Source organism: Dryas octopetala, chromosome 7 (genome assembly GCF_963921425.1).
Source record: "Dryas octopetala chromosome 7, drDryOcto1.1, whole genome shotgun sequence".
Taxonomy (NCBI): domain Eukaryota; kingdom Viridiplantae; phylum Streptophyta; class Magnoliopsida; order Rosales; family Rosaceae; genus Dryas; species Dryas octopetala.
Window position 1 is genome coordinate 17,519,382 of NC_141372.1, and position 27,408 is coordinate 17,546,789.

At 38.7% G+C, this 27,408-nt stretch overlaps 2 long non-coding RNA genes and 1 other non-coding gene across 3 annotated transcripts; 1 reads left to right on the plus strand and 2 right to left on the minus strand.

The window, feature by feature from the left end:
* Positions 1-7,411: 7,411 nt before the first annotated feature.
* LOC147280157 (uncharacterized) lies at positions 7,412-9,717 on the minus strand. Its single transcript, XR_015123216.1, has 3 exons — positions 9,656-9,717; positions 8,829-8,886; positions 7,412-7,706 (listed from the first exon to the last, which is right to left on the minus strand). It is a non-coding gene; the product is annotated as an uncharacterized LOC147280157 (long non-coding RNA).
* A 2,595-nt stretch (positions 9,718-12,312) lies between these two features.
* LOC147280158 (uncharacterized) lies at positions 12,313-14,527 on the minus strand. Its single transcript, XR_015123218.1, has 3 exons — positions 14,466-14,527; positions 13,639-13,696; positions 12,313-12,516 (listed from the first exon to the last, which is right to left on the minus strand). It is a non-coding gene; the product is annotated as an uncharacterized LOC147280158 (long non-coding RNA).
* Positions 14,528-16,287: 1,760 nt separating this feature from the next.
* On the plus strand, positions 16,288-16,394 carry LOC147280159 (small nucleolar RNA R71). Its single transcript, XR_015123736.1, has one exon. It is a non-coding gene; the product is annotated as a small nucleolar RNA R71 (small nucleolar RNA).
* The last annotated feature ends 11,014 nt before the right edge of the window (positions 16,395-27,408 follow it).

A 27,408-nucleotide genomic window follows, 5' to 3' on the forward strand; every position in this document is an offset into this window, starting at 1 on the left:
CAAACTTTAATATTGTTCAAATTAACTGTCATTAGCCTTGGATGGTTATTGCATGCTTATCTGATTTGAAACTGAAAACTTAACATTGCAAGATAGAATAAAGGGTGTGTGCGTGTGGTGATGTGTGCGTGTGTTTCCATCTCTTAAAACCCCCCATTTAGTTATTCTAGTGATTAATTGCATTGATTTATTGTATATTAACCATTCCCTATGGGATCGACCTCGTGCTTGTACGCTTTGCTACTGATGTGATTCGTGCACTTGCGAGTAAACTTAGAATGAGAATGATGCGACGGCGACGGACTGGTCGCGAGAGGAAGATCGCCACGGCCTGGTCGCGAGAGGAAGATCTCCACGGCGACGGCGACAGCGAAGGGAAGAGAAGACCGCGACGGCGTGACTGCGTGTGGAAGACCGCGACGGCGAGAGGAAGATCGCGACTGCGGTCTGCGTGATTGCGGGCTGCGGCGTGAGGTCTGCGGGCTGCGGGTTGCGGCGTGAGGTCTGCGGGCTACGGGCTGCTGTCTGAAGTCTGAGTCGCCGAGTCGCCGAGTCGGCGTGAGGTCTGGACTGCGGGCTCGGGCTGCGGCGTGAGGGCTGAGGGTTTCAGACTTTCAGACTTTGATAATTTTGAAACTTTGACTGTTTAGTGTTTACTTGTTTAATGTTTAGTAATACTGAATAGTGACTTGAGTACTTGACTTTTAATGTTTGTTTAATGTTTGTCTGTTTGATGTTTGTAATTAAATGTTTGATGGTTTGTTTGTTTAATGTTTGTCTGTTAGTGTTTACTTGTTTAATGTTTGTCTGTATGAGTTTTGTAATTAAATTAGGGTTTTAATTTTTAAAACACTTAAGTCACTTAAACACTTGTAATTAAATTGGGGTTTTAATTTTCATTGGGGTTTCAATTGTGGTTATATAGTTATACTTATATAGTTAATTAGTTATATATGTTATATATGTATAGAGTAATTAATATAATTTAGGGTATATGGTTATAGTTGACTATGAGTCTAATTGGGGTTTCAAATTTTCAATTGGGTTTATATACTTATATAATTATATATGTTATATACTTATATACTTATTACTTATATATAATATATGTATAGAGTAATTAACTAAATTAATATAGTTTAGGGTATATAGTTATAATTTTATTAAGGTATAGGGTTATAGTTGACTATGAGTCTAATTGGGGTTTCAATTGGGTTTATATACTTATATACTTATTACTTATATATAATATATGTATAGAGTAATTAACTAATTAATATAGTTTAGGGTATATGATTATAATTGTATTAGGGTATAGGGTTATAGTTGACTATGAGTCTAATTGGGGTTTCAATTAGTTTTATATACTTATATAATTATATATGTTATATACTTATATACTTATTACTTATATATAATATATGTATAGAGACTATAGAGTAATTAACTAATTAATATAGTTTAGGGTATATAGTTATAATTGTATTAGGGGATAGGGTTATAGTTGACTATGAGTCTAATTGGGGTTTCATTGGGTTTTCAATTGGTTTTATATACTTATTACTTATATATATATATAATATATGTATAGAGTAATTAACTAATTAATATAGTTTAGGGTATATGGTTATAATTGTATTAGAGTATAGGGTTATAGTTGACTATGAGTCTAATTGGGGTTTCATTGGGGTTTCAATTGGGTATATAGTTATATATGTTATATACTTATATACTTATATACTTATTAGATTATAGGGTTTCTTTTAAACTTTAAACCCTAAACCCTAATACATAATTTCCTCTATTAGAAGTTTATAACTAATTAACTATATACTCTAAGTCTATATCCTATAACTATAATAATTTTAGTATATACTATATAGGGTTTAGTATATAGATTATAGAGTATAAAAAATATATTAATTTTATTATAAAAGGTATAACTAAAATTATATACTAAAATATTATTATATATATAGAATAATATGTCATATGGTTATATAAAATATATTTTAGGGTCTAAAATATAGCTAGGTTAATATTAATTTTATTATCTAAAATGTGTAAAATGTGTGTAAAAATGTATGTAAAAATGTGTGTAAAAATGTATATAAAAATGTTTATAAAGTGTATAAAAATTGTATAAAAATTAAATATATATAAAAATTAAAAATACATATTAATTAAACGGTCCAATCCAGTCCAGTCCAGTTCTGGGAACTAGAAAACCGGACCGGAACTGGATTGGACCGGTCTAGTCCAGTTTTGACCCGGTGTTGACCAGTTTTGGTCAAAATGGTTTTTTACGGTTTTTTTCCCCCCGGTTCAGTACGGTGCACCCGGTTTCCGGTTTAAACGCCCACCCCTAGTTGCAAGGTTGGAGAGGCTCAAGAGCGAAGCTTTAGGTACTTTACAAGTGTTGATTTGTTCTTAGAACAAAATAAACATTTATCTCATTCTAAGTTTACTCGCAAGTGCACGAATCGCATCAGTAGCAAAGCGTACAAGCACGAGGTCGATCCCACAGGGAATGGTTAATACACAACAAATCAATTCAATTAATCACTAGAATAACTAAATGGGGGTTTTTTGAAAGATGGAACACACGCACACACCTTTTATTCTATCTTGCAATGTTAAGTTTTCGGTTTCAAATCAGATAAGCATGCAATAACCATCCAAGGCTAATCACAGTTAATTTGAACACAACATATTAAAGTTTGACTGCTAAAAAGGTTTGGCTAGTTACTTTCTCGCAATTGTTCTCCTAATGCATAAACTAAGAGCTTCTTGGGCCTTCCTTAGCCAGTTAACCTACATGTTCCCTAGTTCAAGCTAAGGCAGCTGTTACCCATGCAGGAGTCATTAAGTTTTATGAGAACGTCAAACATGCACAACATATAAGCTTTGACTATTTCCTTATAGAGGTCGCCCAACCCCACTACCAAGAATAATCCCTTATTCCCTTGTTACTTGTGGTTTAGTGTCTTTGACTATTTCACAGCTAAACCTAACAAATAAACTAGATGCAATTACCCTAAGGTGACCAATCAAAGGATGCAAACAACTAGTGACGGGTTCTAATAGATAGTGGAAATTTAATACATGCAAACATCAAACTAACAGACCAAGAGACGGATAAACGATTTGTTAGAACATGCAAATCCATTAATCGACCTACGACTAACATGCAAGATAGAATAACTAACCTACATACTTAAATTAAATAAATAAAAACAGCAACCAACAATAATGAAATCTCAATTCATGCTTGCTAAAGAAATCAGAAACGCAAAGTTAACGAAATTAAATGCATGCACGAATTAAAATCAGAACCACAACTAAACTAGATTGAAAAATATAAACTAACTAGAATCTGAAACATGCATTGAATAAAACAAAGCTTTAAACTAATTAAATTCAGCAACTCAATTAAATAAATTCATAAATATAAACTAGATAAATTTAGAAACATAAACTAACATAAAATCATAATTCTAGAAGGAAAAAGAAAACAAAAATCAGAGATGCAAACACATGGGGGCTGCGGCAAGGAGAGAGGAAGAAGGAGGCACCTAGCAAGCAGGAGGAACTCACGGCAAGGTGAGCTAGGGCTTGCGGCAAGGCTGATTCCTTCTCTCTCTCACTTGTCACGCCACCCTCTCTCTCTAAGTCTCTCTGAATTCGGCTCTCTCTCACTCTCTCTAACTTCTCAAAATAAAAACCTAAAACTGAAAATAAAACTAGCAGAAGGTAAGAGGGTCTCTGGGTTCTGAAGTATATGATATATTTATAGAGGTTCAATCCTTGAGAGGCAAGGAGAAGGTAACTTGCGGCAGCAGCTAGGGTTAGGGTGAATCAGGCCTTGCGACATGGGCTGCTCCTTGGGCTTAAGTGATTCATGCCTAGCCTAGCTAGGGTTCCTTCCTTGCGCATGGGCTGCTGGTCTTGGGCTTTGGGCTTGCATGTTGGGTTGAAGTGGCTTGCACAAGATGGGCTAGGGTTTCACTCCATGGGCTTCCACCTTGGGCTTGCATCTTGGGCTTGCGCATGGGCTCCTTGGCTGCTAGGGTTTGCATGGCATGCATGGGCTGCCATCTTGCTCCTTACGCATGGACTTTGGGCTGCTAGAGTTTGGGCCCATGCATGTGCATGCATGGCCCATCTTGCTTCGGCATCCCTAGGGCCCATGGGCCCTTGACTTTTGACTTCCCATTTTGCCCCTCATTTCCATTTGAATTCAAATTCATTTCTTCCCTCCATTCATTTCCATGGATGTCCACCACCTTTTAGAAGCTTCTGGAACCTTGACTTTGTAGAGTTGACTTTGACCAACATTTCCTGGTGCAACTAGGATTCCTTGAAAATGAGTGATTCCTTATCCATTTCGACTTCTCGTAATGACCATATTGCCCCTGGGGTCTCCTAGTGTCATTAGGACTCATTTCCCTAGTTGGGTTAGGTTTCCTAGTTCAACCAGGATTTCCTGTTCGAATCAGAATTTCACATTTCTAGCTCTGCAATGATGGTTCTGAACTTGATGTTTCCTAGTGTGACTAGGAATCCTCATTCGACTAGGATTTCTGCACTTTTCTTGGTTTGACCAGGATTTCACTCGTTTTCCTGGTTTGACCAGGAAATGTCCCAAAATGGCTCCATTTGCTTCTTTTTCTTATTTCTGCTTCATTTGACCTGAAAACACAAAAACAAGACAAGAAACACAAAATATCGAGTTCTAACACTCTAGGTTAAGGAGTTAGTATCATAAAGTGATGCAAAATGCACACTCATCACACCCCCAAACTTAGATTTTGCTAGTCCTCGAGCAAATAAAGGAAAGAAAAGACTCAAGACTAACTCCAACATCCCGACAACTGAATTCATGCGCACAACCATTAATCACATAGGAAAGCAAGGCATATAAATTGTATTCTCCAAATTCTAATAACATTTCAAATAACATACCTCGCTCCTTTATTGTCATATAGGCTATCCTTGACACAAATTCAAGTATTAGACAAACAAAACTAAATCAATACATACATAATAGATTCAACTCCAATCCTCACTATGGCATACTCTCAATGATAACACTCAAGAATTGGGTTGATATGTGCACTCAAAAGTATATGTGAGAGGAAATATGTAACAAAAACAGTTAGCTCACATATGTACATGAAATAAAGGCACATTTTAGAAAGAATACTGATCTCATGAAAGGAATCCAAATGCTTGAAATAGAATCAATAACCATAGGCTCCCTTCTCAAATAGACTCCACATAAGTATAATACACACCTCTTGAGATCAGCTAGGGCTTTAATAGGGTTATAATGAAGGCTTAGGCTAGGATAGGGTAGTGAAATGAAAAGGAAACACAAAGGGCTAAATTCATGGAATTGCAAGTATTACTAGAACATTCTGAGGTACACTTGCTTCTTTGCACTTCATAGCTCAATTTGAACTCTTTTTGCTCACTTTTTCTTTTGAAACCGTCCCATCTCTTTTCTTTGATTTATTTTTTTTTTATTTTCTTTGGGCACGACACACATACTTTTATGACACATTTTTGTATAAGCTATGCATTTTCACTTCTTTTTCACCTCAATCAACATGTAAACAACTTGCAATACCATAAAAAGGGTAAAACGGGTAAAAGGGGTGTAACACCCCCAAACTTAGGGTTTGGTATGGGGTAACAAAGAAAACAGCTGAAAGGGCTCAAATTGGGTAACTAAATATAAAACATGTAATGGGTAGGCTTTCAGGCTTTGGGGTACACAAACAGGGCCTAAATTCATTTCTCAAGAGTTATGCAAATACGACATGCTTTGTGTACACAAGAAAAGAGTTCTAGCTCATTGATTCAAGATTATGCATATTCCAAGCAAATGACCAAATGAAAGACAATGAGATCAAAACAACGACTTATATGACAATAATAGAATCAGAGTGGCGCGGAACACTCAAGAATTGAAGAACAGGGCTCAAAGGCTCACTTAGGTCATGCAAGTCTACTCTATTATGCATATAATCATTAGTAATGCTAATCACAACCTAAATTCATATCAACAAGGCCAAATGACATAGAATTGCAAGATATGTTATGGAACACTATTAGAATGAAAAGAACACCAAATATACACACAATACTAAAACATGCTCATAACAATCATGCACACTCAAATCAATTAGTTGGGGACTCAAAACGACCTGAAACAACCAAAATGACTCAAAAACTTTTTGTTTTTAAAACAATGTCGCACACTTCTAAAGAATCACATCCATCACTAAGGTGAATGAGATCTAATGAAAACGTGCATTTTGATGTGGGTTTTGACACCCTAAGTTTAAAAACAAAAGAAAAAGTTCTTTCCTAACCTAAAAACACTAAAAACGAAATTATTTATTTATTTATTTTTCTAAAAACACTCAAAAACACTTAAAACACCCTAAACACTTGTTCTAACCTAAAAACACTAACAAATGACAATTGCCCTTCCCCCCACACTTAAATGATACATTGCCCTCAATGTATATGAAATAAATGCAAGAATGATCAAATTAAGCGAAACGGGAAATTGCAAATATCCAAAACCAAATAAACACACCAAAATGAAAAATTGTCTTATGAAGCGAAATAAAGAAACTGTTTACTTGCGTACGCAAGCGTGGACACTCCAAGGGTAGGCGCGGCCTCCTTGGTCCTCGATGACTCCTCCTCCATTATTCGAAACAAAAACTTGAGTTGCCTCCCAATAAGCGCTTGTTTTTCTGTCTTCAGCCTGACATTGCCTTCTCCTTTACTTGCGTCATTTCCTCTTCTTCTTGCCACTGCTACTCTCGGCACTCCCTAAGAACGCACTGAAGAAGCTCTCCATTTCTGACTTCTCCTCTCCATAAAAAGTGATCTCCTCGCTTTGTGGCATCTCGGAAGTGAGACAATACACCTCTTGCTTGGTGTAGTGCCGAATCTTCATGGTACTCTCCATCGCCTTGTACTCCATGTTAGAGGTGCACAAAAATTGTCTCCCAAGAATAATCGAAACGTCGCCCGGAAGTCTCGGCACATCTAGCACTATGAAATCAGAGGGAATTAGTAATTTACGACATTTAACCAAAACATCCACAAGCATACCACGGGCTTTCTCGACTGAAGAGTTGGCGAAGCGAATGTTCAAATCGAACGGTTGCAAATCAGCCTCCACAAATCCAAGCCTCTTGAACACCACCAGCGGCATGACATTGATAGCTGAGCCATTGTCAATTATGGCATTGGCGATCTCATACTCCCTTATGCTGCATGGTATGACCAACGAGCCCGGATCCCTCTTCTTGCTTGGAAAAGATGCAAAGAGTGTCAGGAACGCCCCCGGATTCCACCCTGAAACCCGAAGAGGTCCTGCGGGAATCCAAATTCAAAGAAAATCCTACCGAAATTTCGGCAGAACCTCCCCTGAAAATGGACTAACCCAGAATTCTTATACCTGTTAAAATGCACTTCTAAACAGCAACCACCTCTACCACAACCAAAATAGGGTCTCAGACCCAACAATTTCACAGAAATCCAACTTAAACCTTAGGAGTGGTTATCAGAGCTACTAATAAGTTTTTACAAAAATAAACATGGCGCCTACAGGGTCCGGGAATGAAAAAATGGATGCTATGCCTCGACGCGTTTGGCTCGACCTCCACCAAAGCTACTACCTGGGGGGAACAATTTAAGACAAAAGAAAATAAACCGTGAGACAAACTCAGTGAGTGGACAGTTTAATAAAAACGAAAATAAAAGTAAACTTTCTTTTTCAGAAAATCCTTCAAAACCACATTTAGCACCAAGACCTCACGTCACTCTCTGAAATCCCCCAGTTTTAAAACCATAAAGTTTATTTAAATTTAAAGAATCTCATAAAACGATATATATTTTCTCAAGAAAACAATTTCTTAAAACAACCGAACCGTAAAAACATCGTAACAACAACCTTGATGGAATTCAAAAGAAATCCCTCACTTAAAAACATATTTGATAATTTCCGAAAATAACCAAATTTATTTTCCACCATGCTATATACCCTGAATAATCCTGGCCATACACACGCGTGGAGTGAAATCCAACACGTGCAGGCAATATCCTGGCCATACACACGTGTGGAGTAAATCCAACACGTGCAGGCAATATCCTGGCCATACACACGTGTGAATAAAATCAGCACGTGCAGGCAAATCCTGGTCGTACGTGCACGCAGAGCGGCCCCCAAAGGGCGAAGCATCCCGACACACGGCCCAAAGCCTATATGTGCATCGTGATGGGTCCCAAAGACCTATTAAATCTGATAACCTGTAGGGTACTGCAAAGGGTGGTTTTGAAAACCATTTTCCATAACCAAATCATAATCCTTTTTCCACCAAGAATAAATATCAAGATATTTTCCCAAAAAGGAACTTAAAATCCATAAGCTAACATACGAAATTCAAATAAAAATCGATATACATAAATCAAAATAATACTTTTCGACAAAACTGAAATATTAAATGAAACTTGTATATAAAATGAGAAATTAAATTCTTTTCCCAAAGTCCAACAACTCACTAAAACCAACATGTAAATATATGTTTAAAAAAAACTTTCTTATGAAGCATTGAAATCCGAAATCCAACATTTTCTTCAAATCCCAAATCAAATTCATGCATAATAGGATTAATGAAATCTTTTATAAATTTATTTGAAAACCAAAGTTCGCTCACATTTGTTATTTCTAAATCAAACTCAATTAACCAAAATAAAACGCAAATTTCATAAATCATTTAAAGAAATGAGAGTCCACTCACAGTGAGAAGATCTAATGTCGATCCTCCGCCGGATCGTCACGAACCCCGGTCGTCTCGCCTATAACACAAACGATAAATTATGAAATTAGTCTTGACTCCAATACATTAAATTTTGCATGGGTGTTAATCCTAATGTCCCGCCAAACTCACGCTCAAGTAACGGTTATAAATCATCTTCCTCAAAACTATACGCTCTCTACTATATTCCTAAACCATCTCGAAACTTCCCGGCTCACACCAACGTCACCCACACTTCTAAAACCAATTTCAAATTTCGAAAATAAATCTACGTAGCCAACCTCCATCGAGCACACCGTCTGAGAGTAAGTTCGATATCGGAAAAATATCCAAACATTTAATCCATTAATACCCAAATAAACCTTACGTGTGTTATGCCTCGACCTAGGTTCACTCGGGAATCGTTTTCAATATAGAAAACATATCCAATATCAATCCAAATTGGGGTTTCGTAAACTCCGGAAAATTTCCACCTAAACACAATTAATAACCAACTCCAAAAGAGTTTTAAATTCAAGTATCAAAAGAAATTGGCGGCTGGTTGATCAGAACCGCCGCTTCCGCCGCTTAAAGTGGCAGCCACAAACGCACCAAAACTAGATTTCACAAATTTCTCCCAATTTCCTCCAAATTTCAATCCTACACAGCCATTGGGTTTCCTAGAGACAAAATTTATCCAAAACAGCATCACAATAGCCCCCAAATTCGAAAACCCAAGATAACCCGAAATGGCTATAAACTCCAAAATTTCAATTCGCGAAAATACTCAAAATTTATCAACTAAACCAAGGGGGAATGAAAGCCCATACCTAAAGGAGTAAAACCCCTCAAGAATCACGGCCAACGGTGGCTGAAAACGGGTGGGATCGACGAAATGGCCGACGGTGGCTGCTGGCTTCTCCGGTGGTTTCTGCATGTGGAAACAATTGGCCTGCTCGAGGAGGCTTCGGGGATGGATGGCCGGCCTAAGGGGATCACGCTGGTGGCCTCGCGTTGCCGGGAAAGTGGCCGGACCACTGCTCCCAATGGTGAGGTCGCGCGCAGGGAAGAAGAAGAGAGAGGGTCGGGGAGAGAGAAAATGAGAGAAAGAGAGAGTGAGCTTAGGGGAGGGTGGTCGGCCCCTGGGGGTGCTCACCGGAGGTTGGTGTCGGCAGGGGTGGCTGGTGATGATGGCTGGGAGGGAGGTGCCGGTGTGCAGGGGTGAGGAGACACGAAGAGAAAGGGGGTGCGGGGAGAGAGAAATAAAAGGAGAGAGAAGTGTGTAGAAAATTCTAGAGAGAGAGAGAAAAAATCAGATTTTGGGTATTTAAAAACCTACTTTTATAAATTTACAAAATTACCCCTCACTTCACATGTCCGTATCTTTTAAACCGTAACTCGAAACGATGCGTGCTACGTGTCTATGAACTCGTGGGCTCGAAACCTATCTAACGGACCCAAAGTCAAAATCGAAAACCCATTCATTTTAAAAGTCAACTTTTGGTCAAACCCCAAATTAAAACAATAATAAAATAAAAATTTTAAATCCAAACCTTTTTTATTGTCCGAATAAATCCCAAAATCTTTAAAATACAATTCAACATCTTTTTAAAAAAAAATATCTTTAAAGCATAGTTAAATAAAAATTTAAATTTCTAGTGAAAATTTGGGTCGGGTCGTTACAACCTTCCCCCCTTACAAAAATTTCATCCTCGAAATTTAGTAGAAAACCTTAATTTAAGTGAATTACAGTTGTAAAATTCTTATCGCCCATCAAATCAAACCTCCTTTCAACAACCATAAGTTGAAATATGCCTGAATTTTGACATTTCCTTCCGTTTGAGGAAACCAAAAACATTTAAACTAAAAAGATCACTCCACAATGAACCTAAATAAATTTAGTAAGCCTCAAAAATAAAAACTTGAAAATGTGGTAGAAGCGCCAAACTCTAGATAAAGTTTTTAAGAATAAAATCATTACGAAGTAAATCAATTTAAAACCTTTAAATCATTTGAAAACCACTCTAACCCACAAATCGAGAAAGTTTACTCAAAACACGAATATGTGACAAGCTAGAGTGTGTGTCTCCTGAAGTCTATCGAAAATATCGTATCATGTTCAAAGTTAGATAATGTACCCATGATGACGTCTGACGAAACCAAAGCGTCCTGCTGCGTCATGGCGAAAACTCTGCCCTGGGCTCTGGGGCGTCCTGGCTGATTCCTCTGTTGTTCTCCACCTCTACTGACATGGCTGGACTGGCACCACTACGCTTCCGCTGCGCCACTCTGATTAACCTTTTGATCTCCAAATGTATCCAACGTAAAATATGATCGCGACTTCAAGTATCGTTAATTACTACGTCTTCCACACTATTCCTTACATATCCCTGAAAATGAGAAATAAATTCTATCGTGAACTAAAGGGTCACCCTTAAGCTCCTATCATTTCCTTAGCAATGTGTGATGTATTTAAGTCTATCTCGACTCCAACTACCCAGACTTTCATCACAAGATACTTATGTCTCCAAAATGGTCTAGCTCCTCATTACCATCCATAAGTTATCGTTAATCCATCAAGTACTCACATGCCCCAAGTTAAGAAAGCTAGATTAGTGGAATTACAACAATTTCAAGCTTACTCTTTTAAATAAAAACATCACTTCATACGTCATCGCTTTGTGACGTCCTTCCTCCTCTAATATCAACCCTTACTTAAATCCAATACTTGGATCTCTTGCTTTCCATATGCCTACCACCTTCTAATTTCTCCTATCATTCCTTTAAGTCATGTCTTTCTCTACTCAAATTCCTTCATTGTCCTCACTAGACTTCCAAAATAAAAACAATTCTTTTATCCCTTAATTGTTATTATGATACTTTTATCTTAATACGCAAGCATCTATCCTTCGCCATCCTTATTGTAAACCATCAAAGTTTAACTAAGCTTCACTGTGTCACATCTTTGATACTTAATCTCTAAGGAAATCTATAATTCTAATAACGTTAAATTCAATAAAATTCCAACTTGATTTCCTCGAATGGGCTTCAAACGAAGTACTGAAACATTTAACAATGCATTCTCAATTCCGCAGTTACTAATTATCAAAAAGAAATCCTCACGAGAACGACCCAATTTGTAATACTAGCATACTGCAAACGTAACACTCACGTTAATCGTATTAAATCTACCCCCATAATCTTACCACACTCTACTTTGAGGTCGGCCACGTCGAGGAGCTATATCTATACTAGCGGAGGAAAACCTTTTTGTACACTGAAGGACGCACAGGAGGTGCAGAGTCTACAGGAAAATTAAAACCTAATGCTCTGATACCAAGTTGTCAGGACCGCCCCCGGATTCCACCCTGAAACCCGAAGAGGTCCTGCGGGAATCCAAATTCAAAGAAAATCCTACCGAAATTTCAGCAGAACCTCCCCTGAAAATGGACTAACCCAGAATTCTTATACCTGTTAAAATGCACTTCTAAACAGCAACCACCTCTACCACAACCAAAATAGGGTCTCAGACCCAACAATTTCACAGAAATCCAACTTAAACCTTAGGAGTGGTTATCAGAGCTACTAATAAGTTTTTACAAAAATAAACATGGCGCCTACAGGGTCCGGGAATGAAAAAATGGATGCTATGCCTCGACGCGTTTGGCTCGACCTCCACCAAAGCTACTACCTGGGGGGAACAATTTAAGACAAAAGAAAATAAACCGTGAGACAAACTCAGTGAGTGGACAGTTTAATAAAAACGAAAATAAAAGTAAACTTTCTTTTTCAGAAAATCCTTCAAAACCACATTTAGCACCAAGACCTCACGTCACTCTCTGAAATCCCCCAGTTTTAAAACCATAAAGTTTATTTAAATTTAAAGAATCTCATAAAACGATATATATTTTCTCAAGAAAACAATTTCTTAAAACAACCGAACCGTAAAAACATCGTAACAACAACCTTGATGGAATTCAAAAGAAATCCCTCACTTAAAAACATATTTGATAATTTCCGAAAATAACCAAATTTATTTTCCACCATGCTATATACCCTGAATAATCCTGGCCATACACACGCGTGGAGTGAAATCCAACACGTGCAGGCAATATCCTGGCCATACACACGTGTGGAGTAAATCCAACACGTGCAGGCAATATCCTGGCCATACACACGTGTGAATAAAATCAGCACGTGCAGGCAAATCCTGGTCGTACGTGCACGCAGAGCGGCCCCCAAAGGGCGAAGCATCCCGACACACGGCCCAAAGCCTATATGTGCATCGTGATGGGTCCCAAAGACCTATTAAATCTGATAACCTGTAGGGTACTGCAAAGGGTGGTTTTGAAAACCATTTTCCATAACCAAATCATAATCCTTTTTCCACCAAGAATAAATATCAAGATATTTTCCCAAAAAGGAACTTAAAATCCATAAGCTAACATACGAAATTCAAATAAAAATCGATATACATAAATCAAAATAATACTTTTCGACAAAACTGAAATATTAAATGAAACTTGTATATAAAATGAGAAATTAAATTCTTTTCCCAAAGTCCAACAACTCACTAAAACCAACATGTAAATATATGTTTAAAAAAAACTTTCTTATGAAGCATTGAAATCCGAAATCCAACATTTTCTTCAAATCCCAAATCAAATTCATGCATAATAGGATTAATGAAATCTTTTATAAATTTATTTGAAAACCAAAGTTCGCTCACATTTGTTATTTCTAAATCAAACTCAATTAACCAAAATAAAACGCAAATTTCATAAATCATTTAAAGAAATGAGAGTCCACTCACAGTGAGAAGATCTAATGTCGATCCTCCGCCGGATCGTCACGAACCCCGGTCGTCTCGCCTATAACACAAACGATAAATTATGAAATTAGTCTTGACTCCAATACATTAAATTTTGCATGGGTGTTAATCCTAATGTCCCGCCAAACTCACGCTCAAGTAACGGTTATAAATCATCTTCCTCAAAACTATACGCTCTCTACTATATTCCTAAACCATCTCGAAACTTCCCGGCTCACACCAACGTCACCCACACTTCTAAAACCAATTTCAAATTTCGAAAATAAATCTACGTAGCCAACCTCCATCGAGCACACCGTCTGAGAGTAAGTTCGATATCGGAAAAATATCCAAACATTTAATCCATTAATACCCAAATAAACCTTACGTGTGTTATGCCTCGACCTAGGTTCACTCGGGAATCGTTTTCAATATAGAAAACATATCCAATATCAATCCAAATTGGGGTTTCGTAAACTCCGGAAAATTTCCACCTAAACACAATTAATAACCAACTCCAAAAGAGTTTTAAATTCAAGTATCAAAAGAAATTGGCGGCTGGTTGATCAGAACCGCCGCTTCCGCCGCTTAAAGTGGCAGCCACAAACGCACCAAAACTAGATTTCACAAATTTCTCCCAATTTCCTCCAAATTTCAATCCTACACAGCCATTGGGTTTCCTAGAGACAAAATTTATCCAAAACAGCATCACAATAGCCCCCAAATTCGAAAACCCAAGATAACCCGAAATGGCTATAAACTCCAAAATTTCAATTCGCGAAAATACTCAAAATTTATCAACTAAACCAAGGGGGAATGAAAGCCCATACCTAAAGGAGTAAAACCCCTCAAGAATCACGGCCAACGGTGGCTGAAAACGGGTGGGATCGACGAAATGGCCGACGGTGGCTGCTGGCTTCTCCGGTGGTTTCTGCATGTGGAAACAATTGGCCTGCTCGAGGAGGCTTCGGGGATGGATGGCCGGCCTAAGGGGATCACGCTGGTGGCCTCGCGTTGCCGGGAAAGTGGCCGGACCACTGCTCCCAATGGTGAGGTCGCGCGCAGGGAAGAAGAAGAGAGAGGGTCGGGGAGAGAGAAAATGAGAGAAAGAGAGAGTGAGCTTAGGGGAGGGTGGTCGGCCCCTGGGGGTGCTCACCGGAGGTTGGTGTCGGCAGGGGTGGCTGGTGATGATGGCTGGGAGGGAGGTGCCGGTGTGCAGGGGTGAGGAGACACGAAGAGAAAGGGGGTGCGGGGAGAGAGAAATAAAAGGAGAGAGAAGTGTGTAGAAAATTCTAGAGAGAGAGAGAAAAAATCAGATTTTGGGTATTTAAAAACCTACTTTTATAAATTTACAAAATTACCCCTCACTTCACATGTCCGTATCTTTTAAACCGTAACTCGAAACGATGCGTGCTACGTGTCTATGAACTCGTGGGCTCGAAACCTATCTAACGGACCCAAAGTCAAAATCGAAAACCCATTCATTTTAAAAGTCAACTTTTGGTCAACCCCAAATTAAAACAATAATAAAATAAAAATTTTAAATCCAAACCTTTTTTATTTTCCGAATAAATCCCAAAATCTTTAAAATACAATTCAACATCTTTTTTAAAAAAAATATCTTTAAAGCATAGTTTAATAAAAATTTAAATTTCTAGTGAAAATTTGGGTCGGGTCGTTACAAAGAGATAACCACAAATCTCCCTAGGAACGTTGTGACTATGCCCTTGCTCCTCAACCTTCTTCTCAATAGACTTCAACTCCCTCATGGTTGCTGGAAACTTAGTGATGTCGATGTCCGGAATGAGGGGAATCACACGTGTGTCATATTTCTCTTCAATCATTTCCGGATCCTCCTCTTCTTCACTATCCATGATCTCAATCACCTCCTTAGTCTTGACCACTCTAACTCTCTTTCTTGGAGTAGTCCTCAAAATAGCATTTACATGCTCCTCATTCTTCGGGTTGACGATGGGCTGGCTTGGAAATTTCCCCTTCTCTCTCTGACCCAAAGTAGTGGCAATCTGACCCATTTGACTCTCCAAATGTGCAATAGCCTTCGAATTGGCTTGCATCTGCTGCTCGGTACGGTTCATGAAGGCATTGGTACTCTGAGCAATGGAAGTGGTGCTTTGAGCAATCTGAGCAATCTTGTCCTCCAAACTAGACCTCTCGGCATTAGGGTGCATATATGGCTTGTTGGTGCTCCCACTAGCTTGCTGTCCATTGTTATTGCTCCACCTGAAATTATGGTTGTTCTTCCATCCAGGGTTATAAGTGTTAGAAAATGGATCATATGGCACCCTAGGATAATTCCCAACCTGATTCACGTGTTCCACATCACCTCCTTGTTCTTGCATACCCATCATCTTCTCTTGAGCCAAAGATAACTTCTGCACCATAGTCTTGATTTCCAAAATCTGTCCCCCCATGGTGTTTGGCACATCAGCTACCTCATATAACCCTCTCTTTGGTCCTCCTCTCGAACGATTGGAATCCCATTGTTGAGAACTCAAAGAGAGTGACTCAAACAAATCTGTAGCCTCATCCTCTGTCTTTGACATAAACGCACCACCACATGCCGAATCCACCTTGGCTTGATCTCTCTCCAATAATCCCTGATAAAAAAAACAAATCACATACCAAGGAGATAGGTTATGGTGTGGGCAGCTAGTAAGTAACTCATTGAATCTGTCCCAAGTCTCATGGAATGGCTCATCCGCTTTCTGCACAAATCCAAGGATCTCCTTCCGAATCGAATTTGTCTTGGAAATGGAATAAAATTTGTTCAGGAACTTGCTCGAAAGATCATCTCATGTCGAAATGGAACCACTGGGCAGCGAATACAACCACCTCTTTGCCTTGTCCTTAAGCGCAAAAGGGAACATCCTCAAACGGTATTGATCGGCATTCAGACCCCTCAACTGTGCGGCTTCACAAACCCCGGAAAACTCCTTCAAAAAGTGGATTGGATCCTCCCCATTCAGCCCATGGTAGCTCGGCAACAAGTGAATCTGGCCACTCTTGATTTCGAAATCAGTGGCTATGGTTGCATACCGAATGCAAGATGGTTGAGTGGGCAGCGAAGGTGCTGAAAAATGGCTCAGGGGCTGCGGCATCATCTCGTTTGTCTCAGCCATGTCGACACTCTCAGTCTCTTCACTACTTGAATCTGATGCACTAGGTTGCGGGCTGGCTTGTGATGTACCTAAAGTCTCCTTTTTGAGCCTCTCCAACCTTGCAACAAGCTCAGGGTTCATAAACACACCTAATCAAGAGAAAAACACACAATCAGTAGAAAGAATGCAAATAAAGGCATGGCATTTATTAAAAACTAAAAATTAACCAAAACTGAAATCTAGCTAATATAACCTAATTCTAATGACTAATTAAACCAATTCATTGATATTAGACACCATTCCCCGGCAACGGCGCCAAAAACTTGTTGATCCTTTTTGTACAACTTGTTTTACTTGGAATTTAGAAACGAATACCAAGTTGTAGCTCGCAAGTATACGAATCGCTCATGTAAGCATAGCGTATAAGTACGAGGTCGATCCCACGAGGAATAGGTAAATACACATCAAACCAATTCAACTTACCAACTAGAATAACCAAACACACACACACGGCAGGGGGGGTTTGTAGATTGTTAAACTCACACACACCACATACACACACACACACAATTGCAATGCTAAGAATTCAGAATCCACACCAATTGATGGAAATACAACCAAGCAATTCAAGATAATGCATAAATGTAATAAAGTTTACCAGCCGAAGGCCTTCTTGAGGACACTCATAACTATTGTTCTCCTTATGCATATACTAAGAGCTTCTTGAGCCTCCCCTAGTCAGTTAACTTGCATGTTCCCTAGTGCTAAGCTAAGGCAGCTGTTACCCATGCAAGAGTCATTAAGTTTTGTGAAAACGATAAACACATAGCGCATAGTTCCAAATTAATGTACTGTATGTCATCTATGATCCCTCTTCTCATGAGTATTATCTTAGGATACCCACTTGTTGCCTACTAAAACTATCATCCTTTCGAGCTTGTTTAGTTCCACAACATAAATCTAGATGCATGCAACCTAAGGTGATCAGTCAAAGATGTGAAACAAATAGAGTCAATTTTACTAGAGATCAAGGACTTACTACATACATCAAATTAAATCACAAGTGTCACCATTGCATAACTCACAATTAAAGTTTCATCATCCAACTTAGCAAAGCAATAAAAAAACTCAAAACATAATAATAAAGAAAATAAGAGATCTAACTTCCATTATAATAATTAAATCCACAATGAAAGCAAGAACAACTAATTAACTAAAGAAAAAGAAGAAAATCAAAAGAAAAACAAAGAACATCACAAGAGGGTGGCAGCGGCACAAGAGAGAAGAAGAGGAGAGACATAGCAGCAAGGAGGCTCACGGCAAAGGTGAGCTAGGGCTGCGGCACATGGTCTCTCATTCTCCCTCAAGTGGCGCCACCTTCTCACTCTCTCTCTCTGAAATTCGGCTTCCCCCTCTCTCTTTGAATTCTGAAAATATAAAAATATGGGAACCCTAAACAATGAGAGAATAGGATATATTTATAGAGGTGAGATGAGGATTCCTTGGGAGGCAAGGAGAAGACAAGGTGCGGCTAGGGTTTCATTAAAAGAACATGGGCTTAAGTGAATTTCTTGCTCCTTAAGACTTCTAATTTTCGGCCAAAAGTGGGCTTTGGGCTGATTTGGGCTCTTTTTGGGCGTAACTTATTTTCAGCTCGCGGAACTGCTGCGCTACCTCCACTAAAATGGTAATATCTTGAGCTAGAAAACTCGGAATTAAAATCCGTAAAATTCCCTTTGAAGCTAACATCCGTATCTTTCCAATCATATATGGTATGCTACCTGGTTCTCTCTGGAGAATTACAGAATTATTGTCGAAATTGGTGCTCTATTTTCCAGGGTTTTGACTTCTTTTTCAGCTAGGATTCCTTGGGCTTTCTCTTTGCATGGCGTGATGGACTTGGGCTGCATGACTTGCGCATGGCTATATGGGATGGGCTGCTGCAGGTGACGTGATGGGCTTCCTCCCTTCTAGCTTGCGCATGGCTGCATGACTTGGGCTGAATGGGTTGCACATAGGCCCTAGGGTTTCAGTGCATGGGCTGCCACCTTGCATGGCGTGATGGACTTGGGCTGCTAGGTTTAGGCACATGGGCTTGCATGAGATGCGCATGTATGCATGGGCTGCCACCTGGCCATTAACTTCCACATAGGCCCATGGCCCATTTGACTTGATGACATGTCATAGTTGACCCTTGACCATTGACTTTAACTTTCCATTTCGCCCCTCATTTCCAGGATGTCCACCACCTTCTAGAAGCTTCTAGAACCTTGACTTAATAGAGTTGACTTTGACCAACCTTTCCTAGTCCCACTAGGATTCCTTGTAGATGTAGGATTCCTTGTCCATTTCAACTTCTCATAATGACCATATTGCCCCTAGTGACCCCTAGTCTCATCAGGACTCCTTTTCCTAGTAGGATTAGGTTTCCTAGTTCAACCAGGAATTCCTGCTTCAATTAGGATTTCTCATTTCTGGCTTGACAATGATGGTTCTGGGCTTGATGTTTCTTCTTGTGACTAGGAATCCTCATTTGACTAGGATTTCTGCTCGTTTCCTAGTTTGTCCAGGAAATGTCCCAAAACGGCTCCATTTGCTCCTATTTCCTATTTTTGCTTCATTAGACCTAAAAACACAAAAACAAGATAACAGACACCAAAGTATCGAGTTCTAACACTCTAGGTTAGAGAGTTAGTATCATAAAATAACGTAAAATGAATACTCATCACTACCTCGTCTTCTCCTCACTGCTTCCTCAGTCTGCTTAACCTGCAAAACAACCACAACCACACTGCACCATATCCATGGTACACCGGGTCATTCAAACAAACAACCCGGTAAGCTCAGTAGAGCTCGTATGAGTGAAATGACGAAATGATTATCCTCAATAATATCCTCAATTTTCATATCACATAATAATTTCATTGCCAATCATCCAAGTATCAAGATAAATCAAATTTCTTTAATTCCACAATAAAATCCCATTAGTAAAAATGTAATAGTCATTCCAACAATTCAAGCTTAATCATCCACCATTAACCTTAAACATAATTTATAAAGCCTATACCATATCTCTAACTGATTCGCAATAATCCAAACCACACATCAACCCATAATCTCAATGCTAATCATCAACATTCTCATCCTCAGGATTCAAGGCTAGACTTTACCAAGTCCTAGCCAAACCAAATCCTAGCAAACATATGCACACAAGCACACAAAGCAACAAAACAGACTATCTAATTTCACTCACAGTGCAACCACGTGAAAAGACTGAAATGACCTTCTTGGCTCCTTTGCTCGGATATCAAATCCAGCAGCATAACGGCATAGGGAAAGAGATTTCCCGAGCCCGTGTACCTGTTAAGACCAGACAACCAAATAAAAACCAATTAGGAACACAAATGGTCGCTGAACGACCGAAACGGGCGGCCGCCACCACACACAGTGGCTGCCCAGCCCCCAAACAACACAGAAAACACCACAAAACTCACCACCGGACCAGGAGAAGCTTCTGGAGGTTCCGAAGAGTCAGAACAACGAAGAAAAACGACCAAAACGCCGCCACACAAGGCGGAGCTACAGTAGTCGTGGCTAGAAAATAGGAAAGTCAGATTCGAATCACAAATGGCTCAAACTAAGTACACAGACATGAATGAGACGTCAGAGGATCAACATTTATACTTGGGTCAACGGCCAATTATCGCCGGAAAAGCTCGAAAATCGCCAGAGAAGCCGCCGGAAAAAATTCTTCGATCCGCCGCCGTTTGTGGTCATCGAAGCATGGTGTAACCACGGGGAGGCTCGCCGGGACCTGGGGAAGAGAACCCAAGTGGCTCGGAGTCGCGTCGTGGCCGGAAAAATGAGATCGCCGACGAGGAGAGGCTCGGCTGTTCCGCGTCGTTCCTTCGTCGTGGGTGATCAGCTGGAGAGACAGAGTCCACAGGTAGAGAGGGGAGGGTGGCGAACACCCAGCCCAGCCGCCGCCAGATGCGCCGGTGGCAGGCGGCGAGGGTGAGGAGCGAGAGAGAGAGAGAGAGAGAGAGAGAGAGAGAGAGAGAGAGAGAGAGAGAGAGAGGAAAAATGAGGAGAGAGAGGAAAAATGAGGAGAGAGAACTAACTTTTGTGGTTTCAAAACCACTTTTATAAAAATTACAAGTTTGCTACTCACTTCAATTGCCCGTAACTTTCAAACCGTAACTCGGATCGACGCGTGCTTCGTGTCTACGAAACCCGTGGACTCGAAACCTTTCCAACGGGCCCAAAGTCAAAACCAAAAGCTCAATAGAATAAAAATTTAAAATTAAATCAAAACCCTTTTTATTTTCCAAATAAATCTCAAAATCCTTAAAATAAATATTCAAAATATTTAAAATAATTATCTGGAAAATACGGGGTCTCACAATAACCAAATCATAAATAAATAAATTCAAATTTCAAATCCTTCCATTATTCTTCCAAAACTTTCTTTAACAAATCCAAACTCATCAAATATGCATTTGTTCAACCCACAACATCTCAATACATAAATCCATGAAACTTTGAATACGCAAAAAAAAAAAATATATATATAGTTCCTAATTTCCACCACAATTTTCAAATATTAATATTTAATTTTATCCAAAAGCCTAAAACAAAATTTTTCGAATATAAATGAAATTCCTCAAATTGTTTAAAACATGCTCTCCAATGAAAATAAACCCAACATGATGAATGTATTAAGGGGGAGGCTATTCTGACCACCCTAAAATATTGAGTTGACCACCCTAAGATTTTTTCCCCATTTTTTCCTATTTTACCCCTGCCACCATTAACAACACACCCACTACCACCACCAGACCTCACCACTGCCACCACCACCCCTCCCCATAATTGGTTCAAACCAATCTGACCAACAACAAGAACACAACGAGAGGATCGAAAATCATACATGGATCGACCCAATTCATCGCCGGAATCTGTCGAAATCGGCGACGAAAGCCGCGGAGCTTCACGACGTCGATTAGCCGCACATGGTGGTCGGATGAGTAAGGGAAGACCAGGGTTGGACTCGCCGTGACCTGGGGAACAAAACCCAAGTGGTCCGGTGTCTCAACTCCGCCGGAAAAGGAAGATTGTCGGCAAAGGGGCCGATCGGGTCTTCGCCTTGGTTCGAGTTTTCTGGGCTTTCCTAGTTTGAAGGCTACCATGGGGAGAGAGAGGAGAGGCAAACGAGTTGACTGGTGGTGGTCTCGCCGCCACTGATCGCCGGATGGCGACACACCGAAGAGAGAGAGAGTGACTGGTCCGGCGGGTGGGTGGGAGGGATGGGGTTTGGTGGTGTAACGATCTGACCCAAATTTTCACTAAAAATTTAAATTTTTATTTAACTATGTTTTTTAAGAGATTTTTTTTTTTTTTTAGGTGTGGAATTGCATTTTAAAGATTTTGAGGTTTATTTGGAAAATAAAAAGGGGTTTGATTTAAATTTTTATTTTTGTTTTAATTTGGGGTTTGACCCAAAGTTGACTTTTAAAATAAATGAGATTTCGATTTTGACTTCGGGTCCGTTGGATAGGTTTCGAACTCACGATTTCATAGACACGCGGCACGCGTCAATCCGAGTTACAGTTTGAAAGATATGGGCGTTTGAAGCGAGGGGCAATTTCGTAAAATGGACAAATTGGGTTTAAAAATCAGATTTTTTTTTAGAACTTTCTCTCTCTCTCTAGAACTTTCTCTCTCCCTTTCTATTTCTCACCCCCGCACTCTCTCTCTCTCGGTTTTCTCCTCCCCCACAACCACCCAGCACCAACCGACTACCACCACCACCCAGCCGCCGTCGACCACCACTCGCCGATCAGCCTCACCAGCGTGACCCCACCCCATCGCACCGACCACCACACCCCAGTCACCCCTTGCAGCCCAGCCCACTTGCGCGAGCGAACAAGGCCAGAGGAGGCCCATTTGCCATCGCCTGTAGTCGCCGGCCATTTTGGCCACCTGAGACCTTCGGCGAGCCTTCCCGACGCCGACCACCTCCCCCGACGCCTCCTCCAGCCAGCCCAGCCCCACGCGTACAGTAACGACGCTAGAGACACCTTCTGTCTCGCCGGATTCTGGCCTAGCTACAGTGCCATCCACTTCGAAATTAGGTGGATTCCCTTCCCTTCTCAGTGGGCTTTTACCCTCTTATGGTTTAGTTGTTTAATTTTGAGAATTTGCTGAAGATGAAATATAGGGGTTGAGGGTCATTTCGGAATTTCTGTGGGCTTTGGATTGGGGGGCTATTGTGATGTTGTTTTGGATAAATTTTGTCTCTAGGAAATCCAATGGCTGTGTAGGATTGAAATTTGGAGGAAATTGGGAGAAATTTGTGAAGTCTAGTTTTGGTGCATTTGTGGCTGCCACTTTAAGCGGCGAAAGCGGCGGTTCTGATCAACTAGCCGCCAATTTCTTTTGATACTTGAATTTAAAACTCTTTTGGAGTTGGTTATTAATTGTGTTTAGATGGAAATTTTCCAGAGTTTACGAAACCCCAATTTGGATTGATATTGGATATGTTTTCTATATTGAAAACGATTCCCGAGTGAACCTAGGTCAAGGCATAACACACGTAAGGTTTATTTGGGTATTAATGGATTAAATGTTTGGATACCTTTCCGATATCGAACTTACTCTCAGACGGTGTGCTCGATTGAGGTGGGCTACGTAGATTTATTTTCGAGATTTAAAATTGGTTTTAGAAGTGTGGGTGGCGTTGGTGTGAGCCGGGAAGTTTCGAGATGGTTTAGGAATATGTTAGAGAGCGTATAGTTTTGAGGAAGATGATTTATAACCGTTACTTGAGCGTGAGTTTAGCGGGACATTAGGATTAACACACATGCAAAATTAAACGTATTGGAGTCGAGACTAATTTTATAATTTATCGTTTGTGTTATAGGCGAGACGACCGGGGTTCGAAACGATTCGGCGGAGGATCGGAGCTAGGATTCTCACTGTGAGTGAATTTTTATTTTTGAAAATGTTTATGAAAGTTTATAATTTAATTTATACTTATTTTCTAATTATTGTTTGAGAAATAAAAATCTTTGAATTGGTTGTTTAATCCTTAATAAGTTATGAAAATCGTATCATTTTAATTATTCCGTGATGTTGATTTTAATTTGGGATTTGATCAATGGCGATGGATTTCGAATTTCAATTGTGTTCATAAATAAGTTTTAAAACCATATATTTTCATATTAGTTTTAGCGAGTTGTTGGGCTTGGGAAAGGAATTTGGTTTCTCATTTTATATACAAGGTTTATTTAATATTTCGTTTTTGTCGAAAAGTATTATTTCGGTCCCTGTATATTGAATTTGATTCGAATTTCATATATTGGCTTATGGATTTAAAGTTTCTTTCGGAAAAGGACTATGATATTTATTGTCAATGGAAAAAAGATCTATTATTTGGTTTATGGAAAAATGGTTTTCAAACCACCCTTTGCAGTACCCTCCAGGTTATTAGATACATAGGTCTTTGGGACCCATCACGGCACACATATAGGCTTTGGGCCGTGTGTCGGGATGCTTCGCCCTTTGGGGGCTGCTCTGCGTGCACGTATGACCAGGATTGCCTGCACGTGTTGATTTTATTCGCACGTGTGTATGGCCAGGATATTGCCTGATGCACGTGTTGGATTTCACTCCACGCGTGTGTATGGCCAGGATATTGTCTGCCTGTGCGATGCAGGAATTCCGCATAGGTGTATGGCCAGGATTATTCAGGGTATATAGCATGGTGGAAAATGAAATTGGTATCTTCAGAGTTTAAGTATGGATTTTAAGTGAGGAATATCTTTCGAGTTTTATAATGATTTCGATTTTATTATTATTTTTATGACTTTACTAATTTAGATGGTTGGCTTTTGAGAAATGTGTTTGAAATATCTTTTCCTTGAGTCCTTTAGTGTTATAACACTCTTAATGATTGGAAATGATTTTAAAACTGTGGGATTTCAAAGAGTGACGTGAGGTTTTAGAGCTAAACGTGATTTTGGAGGATTTTCTGAAACATGAATTTTACTTTTGATTTCATTTTATTAAACTGTCCACTCACTGAGTTTGTCTCACGGTTTATCTTGTTTTGTTTTAAATTGTTTCCCCCCAGGTAGTAGCTTTGGTGGAGGTCGAGCCAATCACGTCGAGGTGGTTACATCCAGTAGGCGTCATTTTATTTTCCGGTGTAAAATTCTTTGTAATAGATTAGAGGCTCTGATAACCACTTTAAATATTTAGTTGGTTTCTCTGTGAAATTGTTGGGTCTGAGACCCTATTTGGTTGTGGTAGAGGTGGTTGATGACTTAGAAGTGTGTGTTTTAACAGGTATAAAATTTCTGGGTTAGTCCATTTTCAGGGGAGGTTCTGCCGAATTTTCGGTAGGATTTTCCTTGATTTTGGATTCCCGCAGGACCTCTCCGGGTTTCAGGGTGGAATCTGGGGGCAGTCCTGTCAGGTGGTTTTTTTTAAGGGTATATTAGGAATATTTGTAAAATAAAAAAAGGAGGGTGGTGAACTCAGCATTTTTGAATGGTCTGAATAGCCACCCCCATGTATTAATTAATTCAAATCAATTTCCTCAAAATATTATGTAAAACTTATTTAGATTGTCATGCATAAATCATAAATATCAATTTAAACTTAGGATAGAAGATTTTGAAAACGAAATTCTAACTCAAAATCTTGTAGCTTAAATTCAAACTCAATATAGTCAAGAAATATAATTAATCATCAAACGTCACTACAAGAAAAACCTTAATATATATCAATGATAAACCGATATCTATTTAGGTTTCCAACCGATATCTATTTAGGTTTCCAACCGATATATTGAGTGCCGATATCTATTCTCCCATATTACATATCGGTTATACACTGATGTCTATACTATATTAGATATCGTATTTGTTTGATAATCTGATATGATATACCACCATCGTTATCAGATATTAATCATTTCTGATATCTTAAAAACTTCATTCCGATATGTAAGATACTTATGATATCATTAGTAATTTTGGAACCGATATAAAAAATGTATTCAATATCGTCTTGGTACTTAAAATCAGATATAAAATGAGTATAGCATATCGGTTTTGTAATTAAAATTGGATATAAATGGTGTATTACATATCGGTTTGATACTTAAAATCTGATATAAAAGGTAGATAAAATATCGGTTTGTACTTAAAATATGATATAAAAAGTGGATAACATATCATTTTTAAATTAAAATCGGATATAAAAGGTGTATAACATATCGGTTTTGTACTTAAAATCGGATATACAAGGTATATAACATATCGGTTTTGTACTTAAAATCGGATATAAAAGGTGTATAACATATCGGTTTTGTACTTGAAATCGGATATAAAAGGTGTATAACATATCGGTTTTGTACTTGAAATCTGATATAAAAGTATCCTTTACATATCGGTTTTTTGTTTTTTAAATGATGTTTAAACATCATTCCTTATCGTTGCATTTTTACATAATCTGATATACTTCTGATATGGATAAAAATTAATTGGTAAATATGCATCCACGCAACAATTACTAAGCTTCTAAAGTAATCCAACTTAAATTCTTCTATTCATATAAATGAATCCAACATCCAAACTCAGTAATGAAGTTAACAAAATAAGATTACAAATCCATATAAAAAGATGGATAGCCCTCATCATGTATACCTCAAAATCACTATCCTATCTCCATAACCTTCACAAAATCCATCTCTAGCTAGCTAGATCCTAATTAAACACATGCCAACATGTACAAAAATAATGAAGGCATGACAGTACAATTCAGCTAGGCCTAAATTCTGCCTATACAAAAGATTTGAATCTGAACTAGCTAGTATATATCTTCATATCTACAACAAAATGCTCAAAAAGGTACCAAAAACATGCATATTAGTCTAAATAAAATTCATGGAAACATAATCTCCCCATTCAACCCGGACTTCATCTATTTGTTCATGTGTGTAACTGCTCCTCTTGTTCTTCAGGTTACTCCACTGAAAACAAGAAAGAAAAGTGCATTAATTAATAAGATGGCAGCAAGGATCTCAAAGTATTGAAAAGTGCATTCAGCAAAAATTGGGTAAACTAACAAAATTTAGACAAACTTGGAAGAATTATTGACAATAACAAGTGTGAAAACTAGCAAAATGAAACTTTGAATCATCTCTCTCTCTCTCTCTCTGTAGCTAGTGATGATGGGGTGTAACGACCCGACCCAAATTTCCACTAGAAATTTAAATTTTTATTTGACTATGGTTTTGAGAGGTTTTTAAAAGATGTTGAATTGTATTTTTAAAGATTTTGAAATTTATTGGGAAAATAAAAAGGGTTTGGATTTAAAATTTTTATTTATTTTATTTTTGTTTTAATTTGGTGTAACGACCCGGCCCAAATTCCATTAGAAATTAAAATTTTTATGTTTTATTCGTAATGGTCATTTAGAGGCATAGTGAGAAATTGAATTTTGAGACTTCGTATTTTTCTCAAAAGTTATTTTTAAATATTTTGAAAATTTATTTGGATCATTTTGGGGAATTTATTTGGAAATTAAAAAGGGTTTTGATTTAATTTTTAATTTCTGTTTTAAATTGGGCTTGACAAAAAAAATT